This window comes from Lagopus leucura, unplaced genomic scaffold (genome assembly GCF_019238085.1).
Source record: "Lagopus leucura isolate 7727_CA_CO unplaced genomic scaffold, USGS_WTPT01 Super-Scaffold_100034, whole genome shotgun sequence".
NCBI lineage: Eukaryota > Metazoa > Chordata > Aves > Galliformes > Phasianidae > Lagopus > Lagopus leucura.
In genome coordinates, this window is record NW_024962283.1 from 1,467,856 (window position 1) to 1,484,272 (window position 16,417).

General features: G+C 48.0%; 1 protein-coding gene across 4 annotated transcripts in view; it reads left to right on the forward strand.

Moving 5' to 3' along the window:
* The first annotated feature begins 11,176 nt into the window (after window positions 1–11,176).
* The window catches only part of PRDM10 (PR/SET domain 10), a 39,756-nt gene continuing 34,515 nt past the window's right edge, over window positions 11,177–16,417 (forward strand). The window contains exon 1 of one of the 4 annotated variants that reach the window (XM_042882285.1): window positions 11,177–11,255. The gene's annotated coding sequence lies outside the window, so the exon portion shown is untranslated. The other 3 variants (XM_042882284.1, XM_042882283.1, XM_042882286.1) reach the window with 3 other exon arrangements.

Below are 16,417 nucleotides of genomic sequence, written 5' to 3' on the forward strand. Positions count from 1 at the left end.
TTATCAACTTACTTAAAATAGTGGCTTCGTACTCTGTACTTTTTTTTATAACATTTGAAATGTACAATTCTTCAGAGGACCCCAAGAAAATAATTAGCAGTACTTTCAAAGCTTTCAAACGCCTTCAGCAAGCAGCAGCCGGGATAGCGGATCTGTTAGCAGTAGGAAATAAAGAAATACATGTTTGAAGTCTGCTTCAGTTGAATAAAAACAGAGAGCACGACTCAGCTGGAGGAACTGGGACATTTGTGCTGATGAATCCCGGTGTCTCCAAGGGAAGGAGTGGACCGCCTACAACTTCCACCTGCAAACCCATGGCCCGAGGGGCAGAGCAGCCTACTTTGTTCCTCCCCTGAATCACATCTCCTCCGAAGATGAGTCAGCCCAAGAAATCTTGGTTGCAAGAAAACACGTCGCTTTTCCTGTAACTTTCCCACTGCAGTTCCCCATCTTGCAAAACGTGAACTCAGAGTTCTGCTACAATTTCCCCTCATGCACCAGAAGAAACAACAGCCTGTCACATCTAGGCAGGCGGCTTGCCAAAGGCTGAAGGCCTGCCTTTCCCCCCAGTGCTGAAGGCACGACCACGAGAGCAGCAGCTTTGCACAGATAACTGCATGGCCTGCATCACACAGAGCGATTCTCCAGGCTTCTTCCAAGCGTTTCTGCCTTGTCTCAGTCCTTCTGTTGGCTCCCCAAGGCCTCTACCAATGGAGCCCGTTGGTTAAGTTATATAAAAGGAGCCTTAAGTAGAGCATTCTATTGAGGTTTGAGTTTTTGCTTTAAAATGCAAATGGCTGGCAGTGAATTCCCTTTTGGGATTTAAGAGCTGAATTTGAAACTGAGAACGATGATACAAAAATCTACTTCAGAAAGCATTGCAGGATGAGTAATGTAACATTTGCTGTATGAATACAAGCTCCTCTGGTCAGCCAGGCAGGTTCATTTATTTGCATGTTAATAATTTCCCTCTAAACTGTTTCTGACAAAGTTTGTCCTCATCATCCAGCCCAGTCCAGCCCCAGAGGAATACAACGGGGAAAAGTTGTCCATGTTTTCTATTCCATATATCAGCAGGTTTAAATGTTTCAGCATCCTATCAGCCCCACAAACACCTCCCCTCCTTAAGAGCTCTACCCAGACTGGAAACGTAACTGTGTGACAGACCTGTTTGCCAGCTCCTTCATTGGCCAGAAAGGCTCCAAATCTCCTCAAGAAGGCGTCTCTCCACGAGAGATCTTAAATCAATATTTATTTACCAATTTCCTTCTTCCCAGTTTGCTTTCCAGGAGAAAAAATAAACATATGATTATGTTCTTACATCAGTTTATGTTTCAGGACAAACATCTCCATGCGTGCATGCAGACACAGCCCTACAGCCTGACGCAGACCCACAGGATGTGAAGTGCCATAGCCTGCATTTAAAATCCAGGTTAACTTCACATCCCACTCCTTGCACAACCAGGCCTTAAGGAACTGAACCAGCTTCCTTGTATTTGCTCTGTCTTCTGGAAAATATACTTTTACATAACCCTTCAAAAGAATTCCCTGCTATGCACACAAAAACACACCAGTTTTAATGAGCCTTACACCAGCACAGAGTGGAACTGTGTCATCATGATAGGAAACCCACAGATCACATCTAAAAGGGAACAGCAGACTTTCTGGCCTCTGTTCAGAAGGGCCAGACCGTGTGATTCAGTTAAAGGACTAGAAATGATTTGGATGGGGGTGTTCTTGCTTTATCTCTGGCTAGGAAACACACATATGGGGGAGGAGAAAGAGCAGCCCATGCTCCCCCAGCCTGATCCCACAGCCATTGCTTGGGGGAGGTCCCTGGGCAGGATCAGCAGTTTGATGCCTCCAGCAGCTCAAAGCCCAAACAGCAGCAAATAACACAAGTATTACTTCAAGCTTTTCCTCCATCTACACAGGCAGAGACAGGATATATCAAATACTCCTCTTCTTTCTTGCCCTTCTTTTGTTGCCCTGTTTCTCTGCACACTGTCCAAGTTTCCCCAGCCTCTGTCCCTTCTTTTTTGTTACAGACCGACTTCAATCAAACCCCAGATCTCAAAGCCCCCAAACAACCAACAAAGAATGTATTTCAGCATGCTAAATTTGAGAAGCCACAGTAAGGGCCGTGGTATAATACTGTGATATCACTAACAAAGAACTATTACTGCATTGTGAAGGAGAACAGCATCTGGCACAGGACAGGAAATCGTTTACCAAAAAAGAACCCAAGAAGTACAGCGATGAGAAACAAGAATGAAATGAGTTTATGGCTACAGACATTGTTGTGTTCCTTAGGGGTTCTCGCATTGGGAAAACGTTTCTTTAAATCCTGGGAAGGAAAAACACTGCACACGTTGAGCCTGGTTTGCTGCCTTTGACACAAACACTTGCCAACAGCATCTCAACAATTGCACGATTCACTATAGAGAATCTCATTGAGGAAGAGCCCTGAATTCTGTACAGCAGAGGGCTCTTTCATTCATTTCTATTTTCCATTTATTTTAATCAACCAATATGTCAGCTGTTAAAGAAAACCCGATGAAAGAATAGGGAAGGGGATGAATCCTCAATAGAGCTAAAAATACCAAGCTGTCTTTCAGTCTTAATTACACTTTCAATGTGTTTTTGCAGGGTTGCAGTCGCTCTATTTATATGAAATAGTATTTTGTAAAATATTTTTGCATGTTTTCTACCGCCACTGTAACAGAAATGGATCAAAGGCAAAGATAAAGCAAAGGCAGAAATGCAGTTGGTGAGATAATTGCTTTGCTTTGGTTCCACATTTGGTGTTGTTTCATTTAGCTTTGAGGATGGAAGTCGAACCTAACCCTGAAAATAGGAAAGGAAATGATTTTGAAGCCCCAAATTAGAAAGCATTTTCTTTACACATTTATTGCAAGTTCCATTTGCTTCCATCCCACAGCAGAACAGTGGGTTTGTGATGGCTCTCAACCTTTGTTCACAGTACCTCCAATAAGCTCCAGTCCCTCTGGGGGTGTCACTGACCACCACAATTACTGCTTCACCCACCCTGAGCTGAAAGCAGTCATTCTGTGCCTGCAAACTGGAGTGATAGAGGCAACAGAGCTGCTTTGAGAGCAGGAAGCCCATGGGGCAATGTGGAGATACTGCTGTGATTAGCAAGGTGCTCGGCAGGTTAGCAGCAGGGATGCCTGAACTTAGAGGTTAGAGATAAGTTTTATCCTCAGGTGCTGCTTACATGGTCAAAAATGCTCCTTCAGTAACAGCTCTGCTTACCCAGGTCTGCAGTTGGCATGGGGTGAGCACTGGCTTTCCTTTCATTGAAAGGTGGACATTACAGTGGAGAAAGATTTAAACACATCCAACATCTTCAAGCCACAACCAGGAGCTCGAAACCCAGCCGGTGCTACAGAGAATTATTTGCCCATTATTACAACGCCTGCAGTGCCCAGATAGCATAAGATGCCCTGGAGAAAAAACTACCTTCTGATCCAGATCAGCAAAACCAGCTATCAAACCACCTCCAGCACACTCTGTTCCTTACTGCAGCTCCCTGCTGTGCTCAGGGAGGCACCTGGTTCCTCCTCCACCCTCTCCTTTGTGCCCTGCCCAGGTGCAGAGCAAGGAGTCCTCTCACTCAGATACCCCAATACCTGGCAGCCACCACCTCCAGCTCCTGGAAAGGGCTTCTGAAAGCTTGGCACATCGCTTCTTGCCCCCAGTCAGACATTATGGAGCAAAAGTATGCATGACAAATAAAACAAGAACAAAAAGATTTCTCTGAGCTCAGAGGTGCTGCCATTTCACGTGCTGCAGCTGGGAAAAAGGGCTTCCAAGTGTAGGACAGCCTGCTTCAGCTGCAGTGCCTGAGAGGCTTCACCTCCTTGGTTCCTGCAATGGACACTTGTGATTATGTGAACATACACAACAGCCTGGGAAAGCAAGAGCCACAGCCTTAACTCTGCATGCAAACAGCTTTGGGGCTGGGAGTTTCCAGCACTTTAAAGTAGGGTGGGATGATTTGATGAACTTGGGTAGGAAGAAATGAAAACAGGCAGCACCAGCATGTTTCCTCAAAGTCGTGCAGAGAAATAGCAAGCAGAGGACATGGAAGGGAAGGCAGGCTCTGCAAATCATTACTGAAATCAACACAGACACATTTCATTACAAACTGCTGCATTTGAGGAGGACAGCAGGACTGTGAAATGGCTCATTCAGCTTCATAGGATGTTCCTAAATGGAACAGAACTTATCCAGGAGATGAATTCTGCCTAATCAGACTGATCTCAGAAGTGTGAAGTGACCAAATGATCTCAGATGCTTTCCTGTCCTGTACCTTCCTAAGTAGCTCAGCACTTAAACCAGTGCCTTCCAGGACAATCCAACCACAGCAGCAAGGAAGACATCTCAGTTTAGAAATCAGCTGCTCTTTGCACAGGCTTGCAGCTGGCAAAGCCCTCCATCAAAATGATCCCAAATTTGCTTTAGGAAATAGCCCTGATATTTCTATGGTGCTCTTATTATGCGGTCAGATCCACACTAAGCAGGGAATTTCAAATCATTTTGAAAACAAGGGCTCAAATTCAGGGTTCCTTTGGTAAAACTTTCAGCACAGATCCATCCTGAGCTCTCACCACAGCCTGTGAGCTTTAAGAACTGCCTTCCTGAGCAAATTGATTTTAGAGCACTGTGGAATATCAGTTCTACTCTGACAGCAAAACTCTTAATACAGATTTCCAGGAGTGCTCCTGCAAAATTAAAGCAGAGCAAACCCAACATGATGCAGGACACATCAGCACTCTCAGCTGGATGCACAGCAAATATTTTATTGTGAACTGCAGCATCATGCTCTAGCGAGCAAATCCTGAATTTTTCCACTGTATGCAGGCTGAGGTTACAGGAGTTCAAAGCAACAGTTGAACAATTCTGTAATAACAGAGAAATGCTAAGCACTGACAGAATTGTTTGAAAGAATGAATGCTTGCCTTGCCATGTAAACGCATTGCTTTGAAGAAAATACCTCTGCCTGGTGTTTGGCCAGGTGTCTGGGCACACCTGGGATACAGAACAGTTGTGTGCACACAGCCAACATCACACAAGCTTCTCCTACAATGGAAAACAACAGGGGAAAAAAAAAAAAAAATGGGGTTGAAATAATTGGGTTATGTTCCATTCACTGCACTGAAAGATTTCTGGAGAGCAGATTAATATGTTATTGCTTTGCAGAGCACAGTATCCCAGTTCCTCCTGCAATGCCATTTGTCTGAGGCACACTGGGGGACCTGCCAGCACTCCCAGCTCCGGGCAGCTCTGCACTTCCCCCATTGCAGCTCATTGCTGTGTTGCTCCTGATGGCTGCTAGCAGGAGCTTTCCATTTGGAGCCGCCTGCACCAGGGCAGAGGCTGCAGCTCAGAGCTTAACTGCTGTCTCAGATGATACCATTTTTCTTTTGTCAGCTTCAGAAATAAGGCAGCATTGAACTCTGGCAGATCTTGGCACTTGCTCTACGTTTACCTCATTTGATTCCTACTGCTCCTTTAATGCACTTGTTTTCCAAGGCTCAGGTATGTGTCTGTAGTGTGGGTGGAATATACTTACCTTTCCAACTCAGTTCAGTTTCAAAACATCCCCTTCTTTACACCAATCAGTCACCAAAGCAAACATTTCTCTTCCCCTGACACTACTCTCCTCTTGAAGGACACATCCCACTGCAAAGAACTGCTCTGCAAAAACACTTTGAACATAATCCAAAGTGACATCTAAATCAATACAGCCCCATGCTGCTGCAGGTGTCTGCTTGTGCAGATCTCTCTGCAGGGTCAGTTATTCAAACAGGACACTGCAGTCTCAAATACCAGAGATGCTGATAGCAGTGCAACACCACCAGTACTGAAAAGGTTGTTTTGCTTGCACTGAACAACAGAAATCCAGAGCCCTCTGGGAAAGCACCAGCAGTGGTTTCCTTCTCAGAGCTCAGATCGTTTGATCTTAGGGAGAAAAGGTAGGGAAAAAACTTGAAAAACATGGTAAATAAAAACCATAGCCTAAGGGCACAGAATAAATAGACACAAATAAAGCACACAACTGCTTCTGAAAGCTTAAATGGCAATTTTAAAGCACCCGTGAACTTTCAACAGAAAATGAAATACTATGCCAAAAGAAATACTGCACTAAAACACAGCCCACAAAGCACAAAAATCCCACAAAGCTGCACCAAAAACAAGACCTTACCTACAGCAAGGCCTGCAGCACCCAGGGCACCTCTCACCTGGGGCCATTTATAAATGCCAGCCTCCCCACCCCACCACCCACAGGCCCAGGTGCTCTATATAAGCGGAGCCCTGGGCTGCCCCTTCCCACCTGCATGGATCATCCTGTAAGAACATGGCCCTGGTTGGTGGCTGTTGGTTGGGGTGCTGTGCTTTGTTTTGCTTTATCTGTCCTTATCAGGCTGTGCTGTAGCCTTGGGGCTGCTCTGTTGCTGTACCTCTGACCTGCTTTGTGGTTTTGGCCTTGTTTGCTGCTCTAGGTATCTGGGTTCAGGGTGCCACCTTCAGTCAGGCTTGTTTTGTCTGGGCTCCTTGGGATGGGGCTGTGGCTGTTGAATGCTTCTGCAAGCTCAGAGGTGTGTCCTTTCCCATAAGAGCCAAAGACTTCACAATGGGAGCCCTTCCCCTTAAGACTCAGCAGGACTTTGTGAAACTGCTTCAAGGAAGAAATCATAGCTTGGAGACTTGTTTTCAAACTCTCAGTTATAGGATTCTACTAGAGGGGCAAGTAAGACAAAGTAGAGAACATACTGTACAAGGAGAGATGAAAGGAATGCGCACAGCTTAACAAAAACAAATTATAGGAGAGGATATGACTGCTGTCTATAAATACATGGGGAGAGTAAACAGTAGAGGGGAAAAAAAAGAAGTCCCCTATCCAAGCTACATAAAAATCTTGGCGTAAGAACAAATAAGCAGAAATAAGCCTTGAAAGAATTATCCTTATTTGTCCTCAGGGCCGCTTTGTTGTCTCCCAGCAAAGGTTGCAAGAGTGAAAGTGCCAGCTTCAGCTGAGAGGAAACCTGCTCAGGTGCTGCACTGCTCAGTCTGTGATGCTCAGCAGCTGGGGACCCTTCTGCCTCCCACACCCATGGAAGGATCTGAAGTCCTCATTTCTGACCATTTAAGGAAGAGTAACCGCTTGACTGATATTTCTGTCGTGATCCATATTGAAGTGATTAGTGGGTTTTCCCCAGGCACAGTGCTTATTTTTGCTGGTTGTCAAAAAGCCTGCATAAATAGTACGAGTACCTAGATTATCAGATGGGTATTAATGCTCCTGTGGAGGCATTAAACACAACTTACCCACTTTGTCCATCTGCTCTTCTTTCATAGCTGGAAGTAGCAGGGCTGGCTCTGAGGGATCCCCCCTCCCAGCAGAGGTGGTTCAGACTGCCTCCATCACCTCATCACCCCCTTTGGAAAGCAGCTGTCAGAAGGATGTGTTTTAATAAATCCAGGGCTGGACAAGGGGAAATATTCTGGGAAAGTGAAGTCCTTCAGATCTTTCACGGTTCTTTAAAGACTCTTGTGATGCCTAGATATGGTGTTAATTCTAAGAGATAATATTTCACTTTTATTTCTGCTCAGCTTCAAGCAGACTCAGAAATATCAAAAAGCATCATTAATAGTTTTGAGTCATCCCAGGCTGCTTAATGGGGAGGAAAGGAAAATAGCCTGTGGTTACTTAGCAGTTGGCACAGAATTATCTGCTGCCTATGAGAGTGCACCAACAGAACCAGACACAGGGCAGGGGTGACACAGGGACCTGAGCAGAGCATCAGCAGGGCTGGGTTCTGTCCCCATCATAGGGCTGCTCAGGAAGGAGGACATAGGGATCCATTACCAGCAATCCCAGGTGAAGGGGCTGACCTGGATTTGAAGCTGAGCTCCATCTGCCCAGTGTGGATTTCTGGGAAATGCTCCAATAATTAAAAAAGTGAAGAATGACTCTGCTGCATTGGTGTTCTGTATGTGACGTGGCCTGCATGCGCTGCTGCTGTGCCTGTGGGATCTGCTGAACTCAGGTCTGAAGTCCCTGCCAGAGGCAGCAGCCTTACAGTGGGGGCAGGCAGGCACTGCCATAGGAACAGCTGTGTTCTTCCTTACTGCTGTGTTGGCAGCTCCATCCCAATTCCTGTACCCAGCATGGCTTTGTTATGTAGGTCCTCATGGTGAACTGAAAAGCTGCTTCTTCCTAGGAGTTAGTGCACATTTCTGTGAAGTGCACAGGAAAGCCCATTCTGGAGCACGTGAATTGTTTTGTAATTCACTTTTCTGCCTGTGTTCATTAAATGTTGGGGAATGAATGACATTACTGTGGGTGCAGAGCAGCTGAAGGTAGCTGAACCGAATGCATGTGATGAAATACTTTCTTTAATGGTACAAATTGAATTTACCTCTTAAGTCAAAGCAATCTGGAGATTATTAGGTAGGTGCTGTTAGGACAGCCCAGCTTGTTTGGTGAAACTTTTCCGTGCTGAACGCAAAGGATAATTTGGCTTATTTAAAAGAAACTTTTTTCTGGAGGGACAACAGGAGCACTTAGTTACACTTGTATGTTCTATTTGTATGTCTTGCATGAGGCAATCTTAATTACCTTTATTATGGCTTGCTCTAAATCAGTAAACTCATATCGTTACCTTCACCATGTTGCATATTCTCCAAGCAGAATGCAAAGTAATCACATTTCGGCTGCATTATAATTCAGAAGGTTCTAACAAACGTTTTCTCCATCTTCTAGATTGGTATTTTAAATCAGCCTTGTGTGAGGGAAGTTCAGTGGATACTACAATGCACAGCCCAATTCCACACAATTTAATTTGCAAGTCAGGATGCGAGTGCCTACTTATCATGCACAGATGTAGACAGGAGAGGTCAGTGGGGCCATCAGGCACGGCCTGCTTACATAACTCAGATGAGTTTACAGCACTCGAGCATTTTTCTTCGTCTCATTTTAATTTACGTGCCTCTCAGAATGGGACAATGTCACAAAAAAAATCAAATAACCCCAACAAAACCAGCAACCAAGAGGTGTGGGCTGAAGGAAAGCTTCAGAAAAGCTTTGCAGGACATCTGGAGGGAGATGGGGAGATGCTGAGCATCTTTAGGGAGAAGTGGCCCAGGAAGCGGGAGGTTTGCCTTCTATGGCAAAAACTTGTGATGGTGCCTTTACTTGGCAAAAGGAATGGATGGGGGTGTTTGGGAGAGCAACTCGGGTCAGGCAGATGTTGGTGAGTAGATGAGATGGGGCTGCTGTGCTCTTCCAGCTGGAGGGAGGAGAGCACAGCCCTCACTGGGAGGAGCTGAGTGCACGCAGTGCTGTGTCCCCTTGCAGTGGCCGTGGGGATGACAAAGTAGGGAAGGCAGGAGGACAGTGTGCACAGCTGAGCAGCGTGCCAACGAGGTGGTGCAGAGATGGAGATGCAGAGATGGAGATGCAGACCTGATGACCTGTGAGATGAGAGAAAGGATTCAGTGCAGGGTTATGGTGCTGTTCCAGACAACGCAGGCAAATAGGGAAATTATTGGGACTACCTGTGAAGACTAGAAATAAAGCAACCTAATGTGAAGGTTTTTCTCGCTCTGACAGCGTGAGGCCATTAGGAAAACAAAGAATGAATTAAATGTGGGAAATACAATGGGCATTACATCAGATTCCAGATACGGCAGATGATGAATCGGAGCAGCACGCCTTCTCTGCATCTGGCAGCTTGTTATGTCCTCTGAGCGCCTGCCCTGAATCGGCCTTTCTAAGCTAAGGGAAGAAAATACCCACGAAGAACTTTCAGAACGTGACCCACGTACCAGGAAAGGACAGCCCTGAAGTCCTCCTACACTCTTCTGTGCTCAACTGCACAACCACAGGGTTGCATGGAAATGTAACACAATAGCATGCTTGTATGCAAGTCAGTGCTGAAATGCTAGGGAGGCTCATAGGAATCCCAAATAAAATAGGATAACTTGAAAATCTTTGTTTTTTTTTTCTTTCTAAAATGAGTACAGATAGCTGTTGAGGAATATGGGAAATAAAGCAATTTTATTTGGTCTCGTATATTTCCTTGTGCTATTTGTTATCCCAGCGTTTCAGCATGGTGTAATGAAATTGAGACTGGTTTTTATAGGATAAGGGGAGAAATTGACTCTATAAGTACAAGGAGCTGCCCAGAGGACTTGAGCAGAGAAAAAGGTATAAGGAAATTGGGTAAGAAATTCAGCTCACTTCAGTTCCAAACATGTTTGTTGTGTAACAATTCAAGTCATTGAGTGTGAGTTAGAGAATTTGTATCTCTGATTTTTTCTTTTTAACTTGGTTGCTCGTGGAAGGGCCGTGTCAATGCAATAGGGGCTGCTTTCTGTGCCCCAGTATAAAGGGCTGCAGTAGGGACTGTAGAGAAGTGGCTTGCACTGAGAGCTGAGCTTGCTGCAGTTCTCCAAGGGCAGAGGATGAGGACAAGCAGCAGAACCTGCCCTCCCCTGCTATGGGCTCACTGGGCCACAACAGGCCAGGTTTGTGTGTGTGCTTGTGCAAAAACCATGTGTGGAGCACTCATATCGTCTTATTTAGGAAGTCTCTCCTAAGCCGCTAGCTCACACGGTTTGCTGAGTGCGTGCTAATGGCGAACAGGGACTGAGCAAAGCTGTATTTTTGCACGCTGCCATAACACAAACACCTCCTGAAGAAGAGCTGCAACAGGAGGAAGGCGATGAACCCCACCGCTGGGACCCGTTAGCTGAATTCCCCGGAGCGGTCAATCAGCGCGGCTCCTCCCCACCGCCAGAGGGCGCTCCGCCCTCCCTCGCCCTCCCAGCAGGGGGCGCTGCTCGCCTCCCCCAGTAGGGGGCGGAGCGCCGCGATAAGAAGAGAGCTCGGATTGGCGGGAAGGACCTCTGCGGAGCGGTGCGGAGATGAGAGCGGCGCGTTGATTGGTGGCGAGCATCCGGGGGGAGGGGGAGCGGTGAAGGCCTGGGCAGCGGTTCCCCCCCTCCCCGTGGGTCGGCCCCCTCCTCCCCCCCATTTGCTCCCCGACCCCCACACTTGGCCTGCTCCACAGTCTTTTCTCGACGACTTTTGTGCCTCATCTTCGCGGGCGGAGGCGTTTCAGCCAATCAGCGCGCGCCGCCGCTGACTGTTGCCAGGCAGATTATGGTAATGAGGTCCGGGCGGCCGCCCCCCCCTCCCGCTCTGCAGCTACCATTGTGAGGTGAGGACAGGTGGGGGGGTTTGGGGCCGCAGCGGGGCCGGCGGCGGAGGCCGGGACGCGGCAACCGCACGGGACCCCCTCAGGTAACGCGATGGGACGGTCCGGGAGGGCAGCGCGGTGCGGGGCCGCCGCGGGGCCGCGCCGGGGGTTTCGGCCGCGTTGTTTTAGTCGCACCCAAGATGGCGCCCGGAGCTGGCGGCCGCTGAGCGCTGCGGCCGGGATAAACCGTTCGCTCCCGGGAGTGGGGGGGGGGGGGGAGAAGGGGGCGGTCGTTGCCCCCCCCCCCCCCCCCCCCAACCCCGCGGGAGAGGTACGGTCCGCTCCCCGCCCCAGCCGGGATCCCCCACCCGCCCGGCCGGAGGGAAAGGGGCTGCCCCCACCCCTGCCCCCCTCCCCGGATGGTACAGTCCGGACCCCGGCACCTCGCTACGGGCGGGGGGTGTGTATGTGTGTGTATGTGTGTGTGTATGTGTGTGTGCGTGCGTGCTGCAGCCATCTTGTTCCCCCCCAGTGCTGTGGGCGCTCAGCCCCCCGTTACGGCGGGCCGCTCGCTTTCCTCGGCCCGCTCTTTAGCCCGGCTCCCCTCCTTCAGGCAGCCGGGCCTTCCCATCTCCTCTCCTCTGCCCGCTCGGCGCGGCCTTTCGCCGGCAACCCCTGCCCCTCTGGCCCCCTTCCCCCCCCGGTGCCCCCCCGGTGCCCCCCCGGTGGTTGGTGCTGTGTGAACGTCGGGCTGGGGGGGGGCGGCGGGGGTCAAACTGAGGAGAGCGGCGGCGGGAAGGGGCGCACCTGCCCCTACCTGATTGGCCGCGTGCCTCGCGCCCCCGTTTGCCATTGGCTTAGAGAGAGGAGGGGGCATTGCGCCCCACTCCTCGGATTGGCTGCGGTGGGGCGAGGAGAGTATTTAAGGGACGGGTGGGGGCACCTGCGGGCTTCAGCTGCCCCTTTGCGGAGCGGCTCCTGTGGGGTGGCTATGGGGTTGATGGAAAGGGCTTGGCAACCCTCACCACCATGTTGGAGGTACCAAGGTGGGCCCGGCCAAGGGCAGAGCGGGACCAGCCCCCTGTTTGTGGCTCCTGCCGTGTTGGGTGCTCTGCAGGATAGAACGAGGGCCACGTGTAGCTTCTGTGTGTGGGCTCTGATAGCTGCCCACGTGGTGCTCAGGTTGGTTTTTGTAGCAGTGTCGGTGGTTGCCTCAGCTGGATGAGCTTGTTCTTGTGGGCCGTGGGTTGGCTGTTATGTGTGACTGATTTATTTCTTTATGGGGCCTCTTGCTTTCAAGGTTTGTGGTGTTGAGTCGCTGGAACTGCTCCTGTGTTGCTCTGGCATTGAGAAAGTGTTGAACTATTGAATGAAAATGGAAAAAATGGGGCCTTGGGTTTTTGTCTTGTAGACTGTAAAAAGGCAGCTGACCCCATAAAGGGTTCATTATCCTGCATGAGAAACTTCATGTTGTTTGGAGGCTGCTCATTGTGGATCCCTGGAAGGAGCCTTTCCAAAGCTTAAAAACCTCCTTCCCAGGTCTTTTGTTTTTGAACCTGATCTTCGCAGCCAAAGGACTGAAATGAGTGGGCAGTGTTCGCTGTTTGGTTATCTGCACACAATGCTTCTGTCACATTAGTGCTGTATTCATGGTCCTTATGGGCTTTCGAAGGACAAGTGAGCTCAGTGCTGCCTATCCCTGTGAAAAGCATATCAATATTTCTATTTACGAGTTTTGATGGTGATGGAGACTATATTGAACTTTTTCTTCTGTTACTTCTTTCAACGATCGAGTTTTCTTCCTCTTGGCCAAGTCAGAAGATGAAATGCTTGTGAATCAACTGATTTTACAAGAGTGTTATTGGGCTCTTCTGTTGTGATAAAGTAGTTGGTGGTCCCAAGCCTCCTAACGCCTTCATTTTTAGGAGCAGTAAGGAGGTGTATTTCTCAAGTTAGTCCTAACACGAATAACTTGTCTCCTGGAATGTGATGCTTTTTGGCACTTTGCTACATGAGTTCTTCTCTTGTGTGTGAGCTGTTTGAAATGAAGACAGCTTTATTACCTTGGTGTGGGATGAGATATCGATGTGACTGTTGTTATCTGATGGAATAACTGGCTGCTTGCTCTTGACAAGAAGTTGGTGTGAGGAGCTTGCTCTCATCCTGCACCTCTCTTTGCTGTTAACCTGCATAGGAAATCCTTAGATGAGCTCTGTTAATTTGCTTTGTAGTAAGCAGCTACTTTCAGTGCATTTCTGACCACCTGCAGTTGCTGTCAGCTGTGTAAATGAAATTGTAATTAATTTATAAGTGTAGCTCATTATGGAGGCTGACTTAACGTTGTGGATTTTGTTTTGGCTTAAATGAGAGCTGAGCTGTTTGCCACTTCTATTTTTTGTGTCAGTACACCATAGAAAGATAAGCGGCCTGATCTGTTAGGTCAGCACCTGCCATCGTGTTCAGGAGGCCTGGTTTGTTCTCAGTTTGTCCTCTTGCACTTCACACCAGCAGTCGATCTGCAGCAGGCGAGTCTTGGGGCTGCTTCTTAATGTGCAGAGAAGAGGTTTTGTCATTTGAAAGCAGTGATTTAATGCGGAGAGGTGGGAGAGGGAGGAAAGAAGCAGCACAGTTTGCAGGAATGGGAGCAAATTGCAGCTTTAAGTGGTGGTGGCTTTGGGAGGAGGAATAGGAGACGGGAGGAGGAATGGAGCTGAGTGTGGTGGTGTGGCTTTCAGTTAAAAAGGTGCATTTGCAACAGTGTAGGCACAGTTTGCTACAGATGCTTTCCTTCTTGTTACTCTCGAGGAAGTGCCTTCCCTGCTTTGTTCCTTTATCATTCTTCTCTGTCATTTATAAACCAAATCAATTAAGTAAATGAGGTCACTACCTCGAGCAGCTGAAGCCTGAGAGTTGTGGTTTATGGCAGTGGCAGATGCTGAGGATATCACAGGGACCTGAGAACACAAAACATTTGAAAGAAGAAAATGACATGAAAAATATAATAACGTGTTCAGAAAGCTGAGGAGGAGGAAGAAATCAATTACAGGGATGACTAAGAAGAACATGTGTATAAACATAAATTTTAATCCTGTCTCTCTTCCTACTGAGAACAGGAAGGACAGAGACTGGGAGAAGCACTTGGTCATACAAGAACTGAGGCTGCACAGAAATCTCATCTAGAGAGGGAGCTGCATCTCCAAGCAGGTCTGGAGCCAGGTCTGTGCAGCTCTCCTGTAGGGCGTAAATCTGCCTTGGAATTCACTTGCAGTTCCAGATTATCTCCTGTGTTTTGTGGGATAAACAGACCTGTAGCTATTTGTGTGGTACTTCCAGAGCATAGCTGCTGTCGTGGTATTGTTTTGGAGCTTGGGCAGTGCCTTCAGTACATCTCACGAGCCCTTTCATTGGTGCAGCAGCAGAGGACTTCTCTTGGAGATCTGAGAGGCCTCTTCCATCTCGTTGTGCTGTGATGGATGTGGTGCAAGGATGCAGCTAGATCAATTCATTATGTGCAATTTGAGCAAAGAGTGAGTTGGTGTTTGGCTGAGTTGTTCTATTTATTATATGGCTAAATAAATTGAAGCCATTTTTCCTTTTGTGGAAATAAATAATCTCTGCTGTCCCAGCCCTGTGTATGATTTCTATTTCTAACTCGCCGATAAAACATAAATATTGTGGCTGTATATTACCTCCCCTGCTTATTAACGTGCAGACAATGCACAGGAGCTGAGCTCCTTGAAACAATGTGTGTTTTTGATGAATGAGGATGCAGAGGAAGAGCCAGCAGTCGTGACTCAGTAGTCAATGAGGATGGAACCCCAGCGTGCTTCCCAGCCGTGCTGCTGCAGTGGGAGCACCTCCTTGCCAAGGAACCTCAGGAAATGCAGCAACTCTGCCTTCTAGGCAAGCTGGGGTAATTCACTTAAGTGTGGGATACAGCTTTTGCAGGCACATGTGATGTTCCTTTTGAGTATTGTAAATCACTTTCATATTAAAAGCTGGAGGAAGACCCCGTGGTCATAAAACCCCCTTTTGTAGCAATCTTGCTGTCCTTGCATATGGTTAACAGTGGGAAAGAGTGGTCAGTGAGCTCAGTACTTAAAGAATTAAGCTAATAGCCACTGCTGTTATTGCTGCAGGGAACTCCAGTCTATATGCGAGCCTCTTTTACACTAGGGAGTAAATCACATTAGCTTTTTTTATGTGCCATTATTGTAAAGTGGCTTCTCATCTGAGATACTGCAGTGGCTTTATGACTCCCTGAGAAGGAAAGCAGGTTTCTCCCTTTGCCCAGCTTTAATGTTCCCCCCTCGCTGCCATCTCAAAGAAGGGACCAGGATGGATGTTTGGCAGCTGCTGGCTCCGGTGCTTCCTCAGCAGAATGCTCTTAATTGAACTTGGAGAGCTCTCTGCAGATGAAGCCTCAGGAGTTTTTGTCTGTATCTCCTGCGTGGCCCAATGGTTGAAAGAAAGTCTCATTCCCTAACAGCAGCTGTGTGAAGAAAATACGGGTGCTGTTGATCCTTTTTATGACTTTCAGAGCTGAACTTCTCTTTGTAGCGCTGTGTGGTTTCACTTGTCGATTTCTGTCAGGAATCCTTGCATGTCAAATAAAAAGAGCAGCTGCTTTACCTCTTCTGAGCCCTTTTCTCAAAGCACTGCTCCATCCCATTCCCAGCTGATGGGGTCACAGGGGCACCTCAGGGTGCTGTGCTGCGGATGCTGAGGCTGCCTGCAGGTAGGCGGTGCTTTCATCAGCACTTGCCCTTTGGAGCTGGATGGCTGCTGCTGAGGACAGCAAGGCTGATGAGGACGTTGGTGTTGGTGGTGAATGAGGTGCCTTGCCCTGAGCAGAGTTCATCCAGAGCTGAATGCGGCAAATGGGGAAAGCTGCTGATTTAATGATACAGCTTCAGATGCTGCTGGGATGGGAGAGAGGGGTTACGGTGTATTGTGGAGGTCAGCAGGAGTTCTCAAGTAAGGTTTCCACGGAGATGAAGAGCAGGTCAAACGCAAAGAGGCTTTCCATGCAGAGGAGAGGCATCACCATTAATGAGCATTCTGGATTGGATGAGGAAGAACTGAAGATGAAGGCCATAGGTCTGTGGCAGCTGCAGGTCTGCAGTGGGTGTTAAGAAAAGGAAGGTAAATACAAGCAGCATACTGAAATGAACCAGTTTCCT